The sequence below is a fragment of the Somniosus microcephalus genome, chromosome 8 (genome assembly GCF_052327205.1).
Source record: "Somniosus microcephalus isolate GS21.2 chromosome 8, FLI_Smic_1.0, whole genome shotgun sequence".
Taxonomy (NCBI): Eukaryota; Metazoa; Chordata; class Chondrichthyes; order Squaliformes; family Somniosidae; genus Somniosus; species Somniosus microcephalus.
Window position 1 is genome coordinate 10,236,337 of NC_140994.1, and position 14,509 is coordinate 10,250,845.

Here is a 14,509-nt window from a genome sequence, read left to right on the forward strand (position 1 = left end):
TACAGGAGCTTAAAACACGCTGAAAGTTCAAACGATGCAATGACCTGGAATGCGGGGAAATGGGCTGTGATGTGGAGCTAGCACAGGCAGGATGGGCCGAATGGCTTCCTTCTGTGCTGAAATTTCAGTGATTCTGTGTACATTGACGACAACACGCATTCATATAACACCTTTAACTTAAGCACAGAGGCAAAACCAGACAGCGAATAGCAGTGGGAGAAGAGTTAGGGCAGGTTACTGCAGGTACGGTCATGGAGTAGGCTTTGAGGAGACTGCGTCAGTCTCGTTCCCCTGACCCTGGGCATGCGCTGTACCCCCCAACAGCCAGTGCGTTGCAGTCGGCTGGGAGGAACCCGATCTTCTCGTTGGGTGGAGCAGAGTGACCCATTCTACTTTAAAGGGGCGGAATGCTCCCATTTTCCAAGTTGAGAAACCCAAGGTGAAGGACAATGACCCACGATGCAAGATTGGAAAGAGTAGGAGAGGAGGTGAGGAAGGGAACACTGAGGGAGGTCACCGTACCTGTTTCACATTGGCACAGTCTGATTCTGTGTGCCGCAACTGTGCCTGTGCATTCTGTAAGGTTTGATTTGTGTCTGATTGAGAAAGAGGTCTGTTTTTGAAGGAATCAATGGGGCATGAGCTCTTAAGGCATCTCTTGAAGTTTATTATTGAAATCTTCCCTTAATGAATGTCTTTCCGAATGTCTCCGAGATTTCTGCGCTCCTCCTGACCATCCCCGATTTTCATCGCTCCACCATTGGCGGCCGTGCCTTCAGCTGCCTGGGCCCCAAGCTCTGGAATTCCCTCCCTAAACCTCTCCGCCTCTCTCTCCTCCTTTAAGACGCTCCTTAAAACCTACCTCTTTGACGGAGCTTTTGGTCACCTGTCCTAACATCTCCTTATGTGGCTCGGTGTCAAATGTTGTTTGATAATCGCTCCTGTGAAGCACCTTGGGATATTTTACTACATTAATGAGGCTATATAAATGCAAGTTGTTGTTGCTGTTGTTAAATAGAGGAAACAGGTTAGGTGGTCCCTAAAGGCCAGTGGTCTGTGTCTCACTAAAGATTGGTGGTCGCTGATGTGCTCTCTCTGTAGAATGGACTGGTAGACACTGTGTAAGGTGGTCGCAATGATTCAGTGTCTCTGTGTAAAGTGGCCACTGTAGATGGTTTCTATAGATCGATGGACACTCTCTAAAATGGTCACTATAGATTGATACTCACCATAGACCTCTGGTCACTGCATGTAAAAAGGTAATTGCAGAGGTCAGTCAGTAAAGTTCTCAATGTAATCTGGTGGTGTTTATGGAACAATCGTCTCTGCGTTAGATGGTTGTTGTAGGGTTGATATAAAACAGTAATCTCTGTGTAAAATGCTCTCTGTCGGTCGGTGGTCGCTCTGTAAGATGGTCACTAAACCGTGATTGTGATCGCTCTATAGATTTGGTCATTATAGCCTCCGTCTGTAGATTGGGAGGGGGTCACTACAGGTCAGTGGTCTCTGTAACGTGGTCACTCTAGTCTCGTGGTCACTACATATCAGTGGTCACTATCAATCAGTGGTCACTATAGACTAAGTGGCCTCTGTAATATGGTCACTATAGATCATGGCTCGTATACAAGAATCAGCAAGTCAGTGTGTGAGTGTGGGAGGCGGAGAGGAATTGTGGACAACGGTCGTCTCACCAAACCATGACATGCGGATCAACACTTGAAGTGTTTCCTCCAATGAAAGGTCACCCTCACAAACCTGAACCCAGAATTCAGTCCAACTTGTGGCACAATATTTTCAGCGAAAGCACCAAACCAAACTCTTACAGGAATCCCGCCATGTGTGGAACAAAGAAAGACTGAAGAGCTCCAACTTATATAGCGCCTTTCACCACCTCAGGACGTCCCAAAGTGCTTCACAGCCAATGAAGTACTTGTTGAAGTGTGGTCACTGTTGTAATGTAGGAAACGGGGCAGCCAATTTGCGCACAGCAAGCTCCCACAAACAGCAATGTGATAATGACCAGATCATGGCCTAGAAATTCAGTCGCGTTTGCGCCCACTTATTGGCTATAAAGTGGTTTGCGCCGGAAGTTTTTTAGCGCCCGAAATTGAGTTGGTCCCGAACATCGGCGTTAGCCGGTAGCGCTGCGTCGGCACCGATGACGTCATCGGTGTGCGCAGCGCCCCGGTTCCAATGGTAATCCGTCCCGATGGCCAAATTCAGTTGCGGCCGCCTCGCCCGTCGCGGCTGCAAACAGCGTTTGCAAAACGGTGCCTTACAGCTCCGAGAGGCCGGCGCATAAAGGTGGAGGGGTGGCCGGCCGCTTTCCCGGCGGCCGCCTGGCCGCACCTCCCTCCCCGGACTCCTGCACCACCCCCCCGCGGCATTGGTGTGTGACTCCCGCGAGCCCGGCACTTCTCCGTGGTGCCGGGCTCATTTGACGGGGGAATCCAGCGGCGATCTCACGGCTGCAGGCAGCTCCTCCTTAAGAGAAGGAGGAGGCCTGCAGTACCCCAGCCTGCCGCACCGCATCGGCTGCCGCAAACTGACATTCTTCGCCCCAAACGAGGCGGCCAAACCCTCCAATAGCGCCCGCCTCCGTCTTGGGGTGGCGCTACTGAATCTCAGGCGGGCGCTAGGGGAATCCGGCCCAGCGCTAAATTTCGGGCACTAAAGACCTGGCGCGGCGATACCGAATTTTTAGCCCCATCTGTTTTAGTGATGTTGGTTGAGGGATAAATATTGACCAGGACACCGGGGAGAACTCCCCCTGCTCTTCTTCAAAATAGCGGCCGTGGGATCTTTTACGTCCACCTGAGAGAGCAGACGGGGCCTCGGTTTAACGTCTCCTCCGAAAGACGGCACCTCCCACAGTGCAGCACTCCCTCAGCACTGCACTGGGAGTGTCTGCCTGGGTTTTGTGCTCAAGTCTCTGGAGTGGGAATTTGAACCCACAACTTTCTGACTCAGAGGCGAGGGTGCTGCCCACTGAGCCACGGGCTGACACAACTTAACAAGTTTACAGCAAAAACAGATAATGCTGAGCTGAACTACCGTTCTCATTCATTGTATTATTGAAGTAAAATGTCATGATATCACACAGGAGGGAGCTCTGTATTTAGTGCCCGTATCCAGATTCCCCTGTGAAACGAGGGCTGAACGAGAGAGACAAGTTGGTTTCCTCCCCTCCCCAACCCAGGTTGGTTGCTGACACCCATTGCAGCATCCTTAACCAAGACCAGCTAGCTCAGCGTTGACCAGGAATTGACCCCATGTCCCTTCCCGATCTCTGTGGTGTCAGCATGTAGTGTGCTCGTTCCCCGAATCATCGAGGGAACGCCTCTTTAATTTTTTAACACAGCATTTCATTATTGAAGCTGAGACATAAGCAGTTGTATCATTCAAATAGGAAACTGCCTTGGGCGGGGGGGTGACTCTCTTTCTCAGACATCACCCTTTCCAGCGCGTGTTTTGACAAGACAGATGTAATGCCTTTTAATTAGAAATGATTTAAAGTACCTTGAAGTTACGGGAAGCAAGGCATCAGTTGCTTCGAACCCCAAGCGGATGTGATTACGAATGCTTCTAAGCCCCTTGGAGTCCGAGATCCTCTTATGTCTGTGTTTTATTTTCCTGCTCGTTAAAGCGAGGGATGTTACCGCTGGAGAAAAGAATATATTCCCAATTCAGGCATCACACACTCCCAGGGCAGGTACAGCACGGGTTAGATACAGAGTAAAGCTCCCTCTACACTGTCCCATCAAACACTCCCGGGGCAGGTACAGCACGGGTTAGTTACAGAGTAAAGCTCCCTCTACACTGTCCCATCAAACACTCCCGGGGCAGGTACAGCACAGGTGAGATACAGAATAAAGCTCCCTCTACACTGTCCCATCAAACACCCCCAGGGCAGGTACAGCACGGGTTAGATACAGAGTAAAGCTCCCTCTACACTGTCCCATCAAACACCCCCAGGGCAGGTACAGCACGGGTTAGATACAGAGTAAAGCTCCCTCTACACTGTCCCATCAAACACTCCCAGGGCAGGTACAGCATGGGTTAGATACAGAGTAAAGCTACCTCTACACTGTCCCATCAAACACTCCCAGGGCAGGTACAGCACGGGTTAGATACAGAGTAAAGCTCCCTCTACACTGTCCCATCAAACACTCCCAGGGCAGGTACAGCATGGGTTAGATACAGAGTAAAGCTACCTCTACACTGTCCCATCAAACACTCCCAGGGCAGGTACAGCACGGGATAGATACAGAGTAAAGCTCCCTCTACACTGTCCCATCAAACACTCCCAGGGCAGGTACAGCATGGGTTAGATACAGAGTAAAGCTCCCTCTACACTGTCCCATCAAACACTCCCAGCGCAGGTACAGCACGGGTTAGAAACAGAGTAAAGCTCCCTCTACACTGTCCCATCAAACACTCCCAGGGCAGGTACAGCACGGATTAAATACAGTACAGAGTCAAGCTCCCTCTACACTGTCCCATCAAACACTCCCAGGGCAGGTACATCACGGGTTAAATACAGACGAAAGCTCCCTCTACACTGTCCCATCAAACACTCCCAGGGCAGGTACAGCATGGGATAGATACAGAGTAAAGCTCCCTCTACACTGTCCCATCAAACACTCCCAGGGCAGGGACAGCACGGGTTAGATACAGAGTAAAGCTCCCTCTGCACTGCCCCATCCAACACTCCCAGGGCAGGGACAGCACGGGTTAGATACAGAGTAAAGCTCCCTCAACACTGTCCCATCAAACACTCCCAGGGCAGGTGCAGTACAGGTTAGATACAGAGTAAAGCTCCCTCTACACTGTCCCATCAAACACTCCCAGGGCAGGTACAGCACGGGTTAGATACAGAGTAAAGCTCCCTCTACACTGTCCCATCAAACACTCCCAGGGCAGGTACAGCATGGGATAGATACAGAGTAAAGCTCCCTCTACACTGTCCCATCAAACACTCCCAAGGCAGGTACAGCACGGGTTAGATACAGAGTAAAGCGCCCTCTACACTGTCCCATCAAACACTCACAGGGCAGGTACAGCACGGGTTAGATACAGAGTAAAGCTCCCTCTGCACTGTCCCATCAAACACTCCCAGGGCAGCTACAGCACGGGTTAGATACAGAGCCCTAACGTCAGGAGAGTACCCCATTCTATACCAGTGTGTCATTTTACCATTCTCCTTCCAGCCAGTCCTGTATCCTCTCTAGGTCAGACTGCCTGAAAAGTGTGTCCCATTTTGAACATTTAGACACCAAGGACGTTTTTAAAATCATTCACGGGATGTGGACGCCGCTGGCAATGCCAGCATTTATTGCCCATCCCTAATTGCCCCCGAGAAGGTGGTGGTGAGCCGCTGCCTTGAATACAACTTAGTGGCTTGCTGGGCCATTTCAGAGAGTAGTTAAGAGTCAACGACATTGCTGTGGGTCTGGAGTCACATATAGACCAGACTGGGTAAGGACAGCAGATACTAAAGGAATTAAAATCATAGAAGAATCATAGAATGGTTACAGCACAGAAGGAGGCATTCGGCCCGTCGAGCCCGTGCCGGCTCTCTGCAAGAGCACTTCAGCTAGTCCCACTCCCCCGCCCTTTCCCCGTAGCCCTGCAAACTTTTTTCCTCAGGTACTTATCCAATTCCCTTTTGAAAGCCACAATTGAATCTACCTCCACCACCCTTTCAGGCAGTGCATTCCAGATCCTAACCACTCACTGCGTAAAAAAGTTTTTCCTCATGTCGTCTTTGTTTTTCCTGCCAATTCCTTAAATCTGTGTCCTCTGGTTCTCGACCCTTCCGCCAATGGGAACAGTTTCTCTCTTATCTAATTCTAAGAATTCTAATTCTTCCCTAAAGGACATTAGTGAACCAGATGGGTTTTTACGACAGTTCAGTAGTTTCATGGTCACCATTATCGATACTAGCTTTTCATTCCAGATTTTTATTTAATAAACTGAATTTAATATCCCCAGCTGCCATAGTGGGATTTGAACTCATTGCTCTGGATCGTTAGTCCAGGTTTCCGGATTCTTCATCTTAGGCAGTCCCTCGGAACCGAGGATGACTTGCTTCCACATTAAAAATAAGCTCGCAGGTGACTGATGAGTCCAATGCGGGACCTACAGTCTCTGTCACAGGTGGGGCAGACGGTGGTTGAAGGGGCAGGTGGGTGGGGTGCTTGGGTTGACGTGCACTCCTTGCGCTGCCTGCGCTTGGCTTCCGCTTGCTCCCGGCGAAGAGACTCGAGGTGTTCGGCGCCTTCCCGGATGCTTCTCCTCCACTTTGTGCGGTCTTCGGCCAGGGATTCCCAGGTGTCGGTGAGGATGTTGCACTTTTTCAGGGAGGCTTTGAGGGTGTCCTTGAAGCACTTCCTCTGCCCACCTGGGGCTCTCTTGCTGTGCCGGAGCTCTGAGTAGAGCACTTGTTTTGGGAGTCTCGTATCGGGCATGCGGACAATGTGACCCGTTCATCAGAGCTGATCGAGCGTGGTCAAAGCTTCGATGCTGGGGATGTTGGCCTGAGCAAGAACACTGACGTTGGTGCGCCTATTCTGCCAATGAATTTGCAGGATCTTGCGGCGGCAGCGTTGATGGTACCTCTCCAGTGCTTTGAGGTGCCTGCTGTACATGGTCCATGTCTCTGAGGCATACAGCAGGGCGGGTATCACTGCTGCTCTGTAGACCAAGAGCTTTGTGCCGGGTTTGAGGTTCTAGTCTTCAAACACTCTCTTCCTCAGGCGACCAAAGGCTGCACTGGCACACTGAAGGCGGTGTTAGCCTGGATTATTAGTCCAGTAACATAACCACTATGTTACAGTACTTGTTTGAGCTAGGGATGCAGTGCAATAGCAGACTCCTGGGTTCGGAGGACTGCGTTGTGAGAAAAGACTGGAGAAGTTTGGGCTCCTTTAAGGGATCCCAACTGAGGTGTGCTCACAGATGCTATATAACTTGTAGAGAAAAGGTGTTACATAGAATCACATCGAATATACAGCACAGAAACAGGCCATTCGGCCCAACCAGTCCATGCCGGTGTTTATGCTCCACTCGAGCCTCTTCCCGTCTTTTCTCACCTAACTCTATCAGCACAGCCCTCTATTCCTTTGTCCCTCATGCTTATCTAACCTTTCCTTAAATGCATCTATACTATTCGCCTCAACCACTCCCTGTGGGAGCGAGTTCCACATTCTCACCACTCTCTGGGTAAAGAAGTTTCTCCTGAATTCTCTATTGGATTTCTTGGTGACTATTTTATATTGATGGCCTGTAGCTTTGCTCTTCCCCACAAGTGGGAACATCTTTTCTACGTCTACCCTATCGAACCCGTTCATAATCTTAAAGACCTCTACCAGGCAATGTTACCTTTAAGCTGCGCGTGTGCGCGGCCACGCAGTAATCTGCGAGGTCCCGTGCAGGCCGCTCACAAGCTTTTGCATTTGAAATAGAATCATAGAAGTTTAGGGCATAGAAGGAGACCATGCGCAGAAATTTAAAGGGACTGCGCATTGAAATAAATAGGCTGCACACAACAAAGACAATTTAGAGGGAACATTGCTACAAGGTGTATCAGGTCACCCCTCAGCCTTCTCTTTTCTAGAGAAAGGAGCCCCAGCCTGTTGAGTCATTCCTGATAGGTACAAACTCTCAGTTCTGGTATCACGGGGATAATGAGGGCATTTGTGTGTCCGAACGACTGTTCTGGCTGAAATTGACTAACTGAGCACGGACCGGGGGATCAAACCTGGGACCTTTAATTTGGGCTTTTACTTGTGCTGGTGCGAGACATCAACCATCAGTGACTGTGAGAGAGAGAGAGACACGAGAGAATAAACTGCATTATGCTTTTAACTTTACCCCATTGTGTCCCAACAAAAAGGATCCTGTCTCATTCAGGCGCGGGTACTGTGTAAACTCCGAGTATCGTGTCTCAGTGACTGCCCACATGGTTAGCAGATCTGCAAAGTCTCTTTACTACTTGGCTGCCTGCCAACCAGCCCAGCCAGATTTCGCACTCCGTCTCCTCTCCTTTTTTTCCCTTTCTGACAGGGACCCCCAAAAGGCGGTGAAGAACTTCCACCTCGAACCGAGAGGTTGCTGGGGAGACGGATGGCTTTCTGGCTTTTCCTGGCTCGGGGTGATTGTTTGCCTCCTCAGAAAGAGAGACTCTTGTCTTAATCTCTGCAGATTCCCTGAGCGGGTCTGCGGAAGGGGAGGGAGGGAGTTGGGGTGGGGGGGTTTGAGCATTTGGTAATCTGTAACCGTCAGCTGTCTCGGCAGCACTCTGCAGGCCCACACTGTTTAGATCTGTGCTTGGACGTTGGGTCTCTCTGGCTCCGCCGAGCTTCGTAAAACAGACACCCGGCCGTGGAGGAGTGTTTTTTAAAAATTAATTCTCGGGATGTGGGCGTCGCTGGCAAGGCCGGCATTTATTGCCCATCCCTAATTGCCCTCGAGAAGGTAATGGTGAGCCTTCTTCTTGAACCGCTGCAGTCTGTGTGGTGAAGGTGCTCCCACAGGGCTGTCAGGGAGGGAGTTCCAGGATTTTGACCCAGCGACGATGAAGGATTGGCGATATATTTCCAAGTCAGGATGGTGTGCGACTTGAAGGGAACTTGGAGGTGGTGGTGTTCCCATGCACCTGCTGTCCTTTTCCTTCTAGGTGGAAGAGGTCGCGGGTTTGGGAGGTGCTGCCGAAGAAGCCTTGGCGAGTTGCTGCAGTGCATCTTGTAGATGGTACACACTGCAGCCACGGTGCGCCGGTGGTGGAGGGAGTGAATGTTTAAGGTGGTGGATGGGTTGCCGATCAAGCGGGCTGCCTTAGTGGTGTCGAGCTTCTTGAGTGTTGTTGGAGCTGCACTCAGCCAGGCAAGTGGAGAGTATTCCATCACACTCCTGACTTATACCCTGTAGTGTGCAGCCGCAGGTTTGCCCAGCCACAACTTCATGGGTTACATTGCCAATCACCCTCTGCAGAACGGGTCGTTTATTACTTTAGAAGGGCTGTTCTGTGCAGATGATACAACTCTCAGTGTGTCTGGGCAAATTCCAATTATCTGTGCCGGCTCCCAATTCCTGGAGTTCATAGAATCATGTACAGCACAGAAGGGGGCCATTCAACCCATTGAGTCTGCAGACAAACCTCCCCTCTGCTCTGTTCCATTTCTCAAGCAGTGTAGTCACCAGCATTTACCGCATTAGGGGATCTGAGACCCTCCCAGGAGATTGTAAATATATTCGCACGGTCCACTTTATACTCCCACTTCACCCATCGGAGGCACTCGATGAAACTGGCTCCTTGTGCCTTCATCTCAAATGCTACTGTGTTGAGAATACAATTAACACCCAGTTTGTATCATTCATGTACTAGAGCTTACACTGAAACACGGGTCGTACAGTACCAGACGGGAGTGAATCGTTCCCTTTCTCCCAGTGTGTACTGTACATGCACAGATCAACTGCACCCTGCCGCAGATCAAATACAGAGATTAAGCCAGTGCGTTGATTTTTAACTATTTTCATTATATTTCAGGTCTCTCGTAAGCCAGGGGTTGCATGGCCCTATAGTTGATCCTATCCCTAATAGATTTTCATCCTCTTACAGTAATTTCCCCCACTCTCCTGAAGGTGCTGTCACTTGCAAGGATTACATTGCCATATGTGTCAGCAAAATCAGCGATCAAGCTTGGGCTGATTTTACTACACCCTAGATCTGAGTTGAGGCCACTTCTAAACCCATCTACCACTGCCTCAACCGAGCACAGAGCTGAGATAGAACCTGGGACATACTAATCTGCTTCCTTAAGGTCCGTGTCGAGTAGTGCACAAACACACTGAGGTCAACAGGGAGACACCCCGTGCAGATGTTTAGGGATACGTTTATATCTTGTGATGAGGCTGTGCTGATTGTAAACGGAGAAGGAAGTGGGCCAGCGGGATTAGGACGACGCCCTTTAACTTGTGGGGCCTACATATTACATAAGAACACAAGAAATAGGAGCAGGAGTCGGCCACACAGCCCCTCCAGCCTGCTCCGCCATTCAGTAAGATCATGGCTGATCTTCGACCTCATCTCCACTTTCCCGCCCGATCCCCATATCCCTTGATTCCCCTAGAGTCCAAAAATCTATCGATCTCAGCCTTGAATATATTCAACGACTGAGCATCCTCAGCCCTCTGGGGTAGAGAATTCCAAAGATTCACAACCCTCTGAGTGAAGAAATTTCTCCTCCTCTCAGTCCTAAATGGCCGACCCCTTATCCTGAGACTATGCCCCCTAGTTCTAGACACTCCAGCCAGGGGAAACAGCCTCTCAGCCTCTACCCTGTCAAGCCCGCTAAGAATTTTATACATTTCAGTGAGATCACCTCTCATTCTTCTAAACTCCAGAGAGTATAGGCCCAATCTACTCAATCTCTCCTCATAGGACAGCCCTCTCATCCTAGGATTGCTGCAAGCTGCAGCCTTGGCCTTCCAGCAGATTGTCTGAAAAGAAATGAAAGACGACCTCAGGACGTCCTAAAGCGCTTTACAGCCAATGAAGTACTTTAGGCAACGTGGAAGTCAATTTTTAAGCACAGCAAGCTCCCACAAACAGCAATGTGATAATGACCAGATAATTTGTTTTTAGTGGTGTTGGTTGAGGGATAAATATTGGCCCCAGGACACCGGGGAGAACTCCCCTGCTCTTCTTCAAAATAGTGCTATGGGATCTTTTACATCCGCCTGAGAGAGCAGACGGGGCCTCGGTTTAACGTCTCATCTGAAAGACGGCGCCTCCGACAGTGCAGCACTCCCTCAGCACTGCACTGGGAGCGTCAGCCTAGACTTTGTGCTCAAGTCTCTGGAGTGGTACCTGAACCCACGACTTTCTGACTCAGAGGCGAGAGTGATACCCACTGAGCCAAGATAGACAGCATAATCTCTTGATCTAGTTTCATCAACATCTGCACGGAGATGCGGAGAGGAAACTGGTTTCACTTTCTGCTTATAAAGGATTCTTTTGTCAAACTCAGGCGGAAGAATGTAATCATTTAAATCAATTGTGCTCCTTTCGATCAGGTCCATTTGAAAAGAGCTTCGATAACAGAAGTGAGCTGTGAGACTGTCAATACCTCCCATGAGTTGAGAGAGAATGCCCCCTTTCTTTCCCTCGCGTGCCAGTGTTTATTATCTCGACCGATACTCCAGTGCAGTGCCAAGGGAACACCATCCTTCAGTTGAGCTGTTAAACCGAGGCCCCGTCTGCCCTCTCGGACACTGTTGGAGGAAGAGCAGGGGAGTCCTCCTTGCTGTCCTGGCCTATATTCCTCCCTCAACCAACAGCAGCAAAAACTAGGAATATAAACAGAAAATGCTGGAAATACTCAGCAGGTCAGGCAGCATCTGTGGAGAGAGAAACAGAGTTAATGTTTCAGGCCAATGACCTTTCATCAGAATTCTTCTCACATGAAGGGTGGAATTTAAGTTGGAATCCACATGGAACAGACTAAACTGGAGACAATTGCTGAGATGTGGCTGTGAAAGTGAGTGTTAGTGAACACACAATCAAACACAAGTAGGGGAACAGAAAGCAATGAAGGGGAACAGGGTACAACAGGGTTCTCATAAATGGTCATATCAGAGCATAAGAACATAAGAATTAGGAGCAGGCGGCCCCTCGAGCCTGCTCCGCCGTTCAATAAGATCATGGCTGATCCTCTACCTCATCTCCACTTTCCTGCCCGATCCCCATATTCCTCGATTCCCCTAGAGTCCAAAAATCTATCGATCTCAGCCTTGAATATACTCAACGACTGAGCCTCCACAGTCCTCTGGGGTAGAGAATTCCAAAGATTCACAACCCTCTGAGTGAAGAAATTTCTCCTCATCTCAGTCCTAAATGGCCGACCCCTTATCCTGAGACTGTGACCCCTGGTTCTAGACTCTCCAGCCGGGGGGAAACAGCCACTCAGCACCTGCCCTGTCAATCCCCATTTCCCCACCCTGTGTACACATGCCCTTTAACCCTATATCTCCCCATCCTATGTACACATGGCCCTGTGACCCCTATATCTCTCCTGCCTCCCACGAATTTATCTCCATTTTTAATTTGCCTGCAACCAGCTGATCCAAACCTTCCACAATCCTCACTTATTAATCAGATGAATTTCTGTTTTTAATTTGTTGGTTTTGGTTTTTTTTTGCTCTCCACCTCCTGTCTCTGTTTTAATTTTTCTAACTTTGCGGATTGTGGTTTTGAGAGGGGGTGGGGGGGGGCGACAACAATTTTCCACTTTTGTTCGACCTCCAGCTCGCTGACCTTTCCCTCGTGGAGCCGGTTCATTTTTACTGCAGCAATTCTCCCCTTTGTATTTTGCTCATTACCAGATTTGTTTTGTGATAATTGTTCAATCGGCCATTGAAATTTAAAACAAGAGGTGGAAACAATCACTGTTTTTGTATCAGTCCCGTGCTCCCGGCGCCTATAACCCGCACACAGCCCACCTCACCTCTGCCCCTACCCTCACGAGGACCAATCTTTCCAGACGCCTTTATATCTGATCGTGGGACAAAGAGGCTTTTATTTTATATTTTTGCAGAATTGCCGCATTGTTTATGTCACTTCTAAGCTCCCCAGTCATTTAGCTTCAGCTCATGCTGCGGTGCATGCTGCTATTACTACAAATAGTGCGATGGAGTTTCCGATTTGGGCGCAGTTGGGAAATTGTGCTTAAAATTGCGCTGGTTACAGTTGAAGTTTCCACTAAAATTCACTTGCACAATCACAAACGTAAAATCTTCCGCGAACCAGCACAATCGGGCAGCGTAATAGAACATTTAAAAAAAAATGTTTTATTCGTTCATGGGATCTGGGCGTCGCTGGCAAGGCCAGCATTTATTGACCATCCCTAATTGCCCTCGAGAAGGTGGTGGTGAGCCGCCTTCTTGAACCGCTGCAGTCTGTGTGGCGAAGTTACTCCCACAGTGCTGTTAGGGAGGGAGCTCCAGGATTTTGACCCAGCGACGATGAAGGAACGGCGATATACTTCCAAGTCAGGATGGTGAGAGACTTGGAGGGGAACTTGGAGGTGGTGGTGTTCCCATGCGCCTGCTGTCCTTGTCCTTCTAGGTGGAAGAGGTCGCGGCTTTGGGAGGTGTTGCCGAAGAAGCCTTGGCGAGTTGCTGCAGTGCATCTTGTAGATGGTGGAAGGAGTGAATGTTTAAGATGGTGGATGGGGTGAATGTTTAAGATGGTGGATGGGGTGAATGTTTAAGATGGTGGATGGGGTGAATATTTAAGATGGTGGATGGGGTGAATGTTTAAGATGGTGGATGGGGTGAATGTTTAAGATGGTGGATGGGGTGAATGTTTAAGATTTTGGATGGGGTGAATGTTTAAGATGGTGGATGGGGTGAATGTTTAAGATGGTGGATGGGGTGAATGTTTAAGATGGTGGATGGGGTGAATGTTTAAGATGGTGGATGGGGTGAATGTTTAAGATGGTGGATGGGGTGAATGTTTAAGATGGTGGAAGGAGTGAATGTTTAAGATGGTGGATGGGGTGAATGTTTAAGATGGTGGATGGGGTGAATATTTAAGATGGTGGAAGGAGTGAATGTTTAAGATGGTGGATGGGGTGAATGTTTAAGATGGTGGAAGGAGTGAATGTTTAAGATGGTGGATGGGGTGCCAATCAAGCGGGTTGCTTTGTCATAAACATAATCGTTTATATTTTTCTCTTTGCATTAAAATATACTCCTTGATGTATTTAAGAGCGGTAACCTGGCGCAGTTTGATTAATACAGCTGAACATGGGTTTATCACCAAAAATAAGCATTTTTAACAAGTGTCCTGTCCACCATGGGCGAAATGATTTTTAAACCAGCGTTAAAACTTGATTCACGCGCCATGTAACTTGCGCTCGAGTTTCCGCGATGCTTTGGGCCGGTTCGGCTGATTTCACGCGGGTTGCGCTGATTTAACGAGCGCAAAACTAGCGGAAACTCTACCCCATTGTGTCTCCCCGCTCACTGCCAGAATCGTCACGGGGGGAAACCACTCATTATTTTGGTGAGAAATTTGTGAATGTATATTATATATGCACTCAGGATATGGGGAAGCTATGGGGTTAAATGTCCAGGTGCGCTCAGGATGTCTATCTTGGCTCTGTGGGCAGCACCCTCGCCTCTGAGTCAAAAAGTCATGGGGTCAGATCCCACTCCAGGAACTTTAGCACCAAATCTAGGCTGACACTCCAATGCAGTACTGAGGGAGCGCTGCACTGCTGGGAGTGCTGTCTTTGTGGGATGGCAGGAATGACGTATGAGGAGAGATTGGGACGATTGGGCTTGTACTCGCTGGAGTTTAGAAGAATGAGAGGGGATCTCATTGAAACTTATAAAATTCTGACAGGACTGGACAGACTAGATGCAGGAAGGATGTTCCCGATGGTCGGGGAGTCCAGAACCAGGGGTCACAGTCTAAGGATAAGGGGTAAGCCATTTAGGA

The 14,509-nt window shown here is 49.3% G+C and overlaps 1 protein-coding gene across 2 annotated transcripts in view; it reads left to right on the plus strand.

Moving 5' to 3' along the window:
- slit1a (slit homolog 1a (Drosophila)) overlaps nucleotides 1-14,509 on the plus strand; it is a 328,910-nt gene that overhangs the window by 21,270 nt on the left and 293,131 nt on the right. The window lies entirely within an intron of this gene.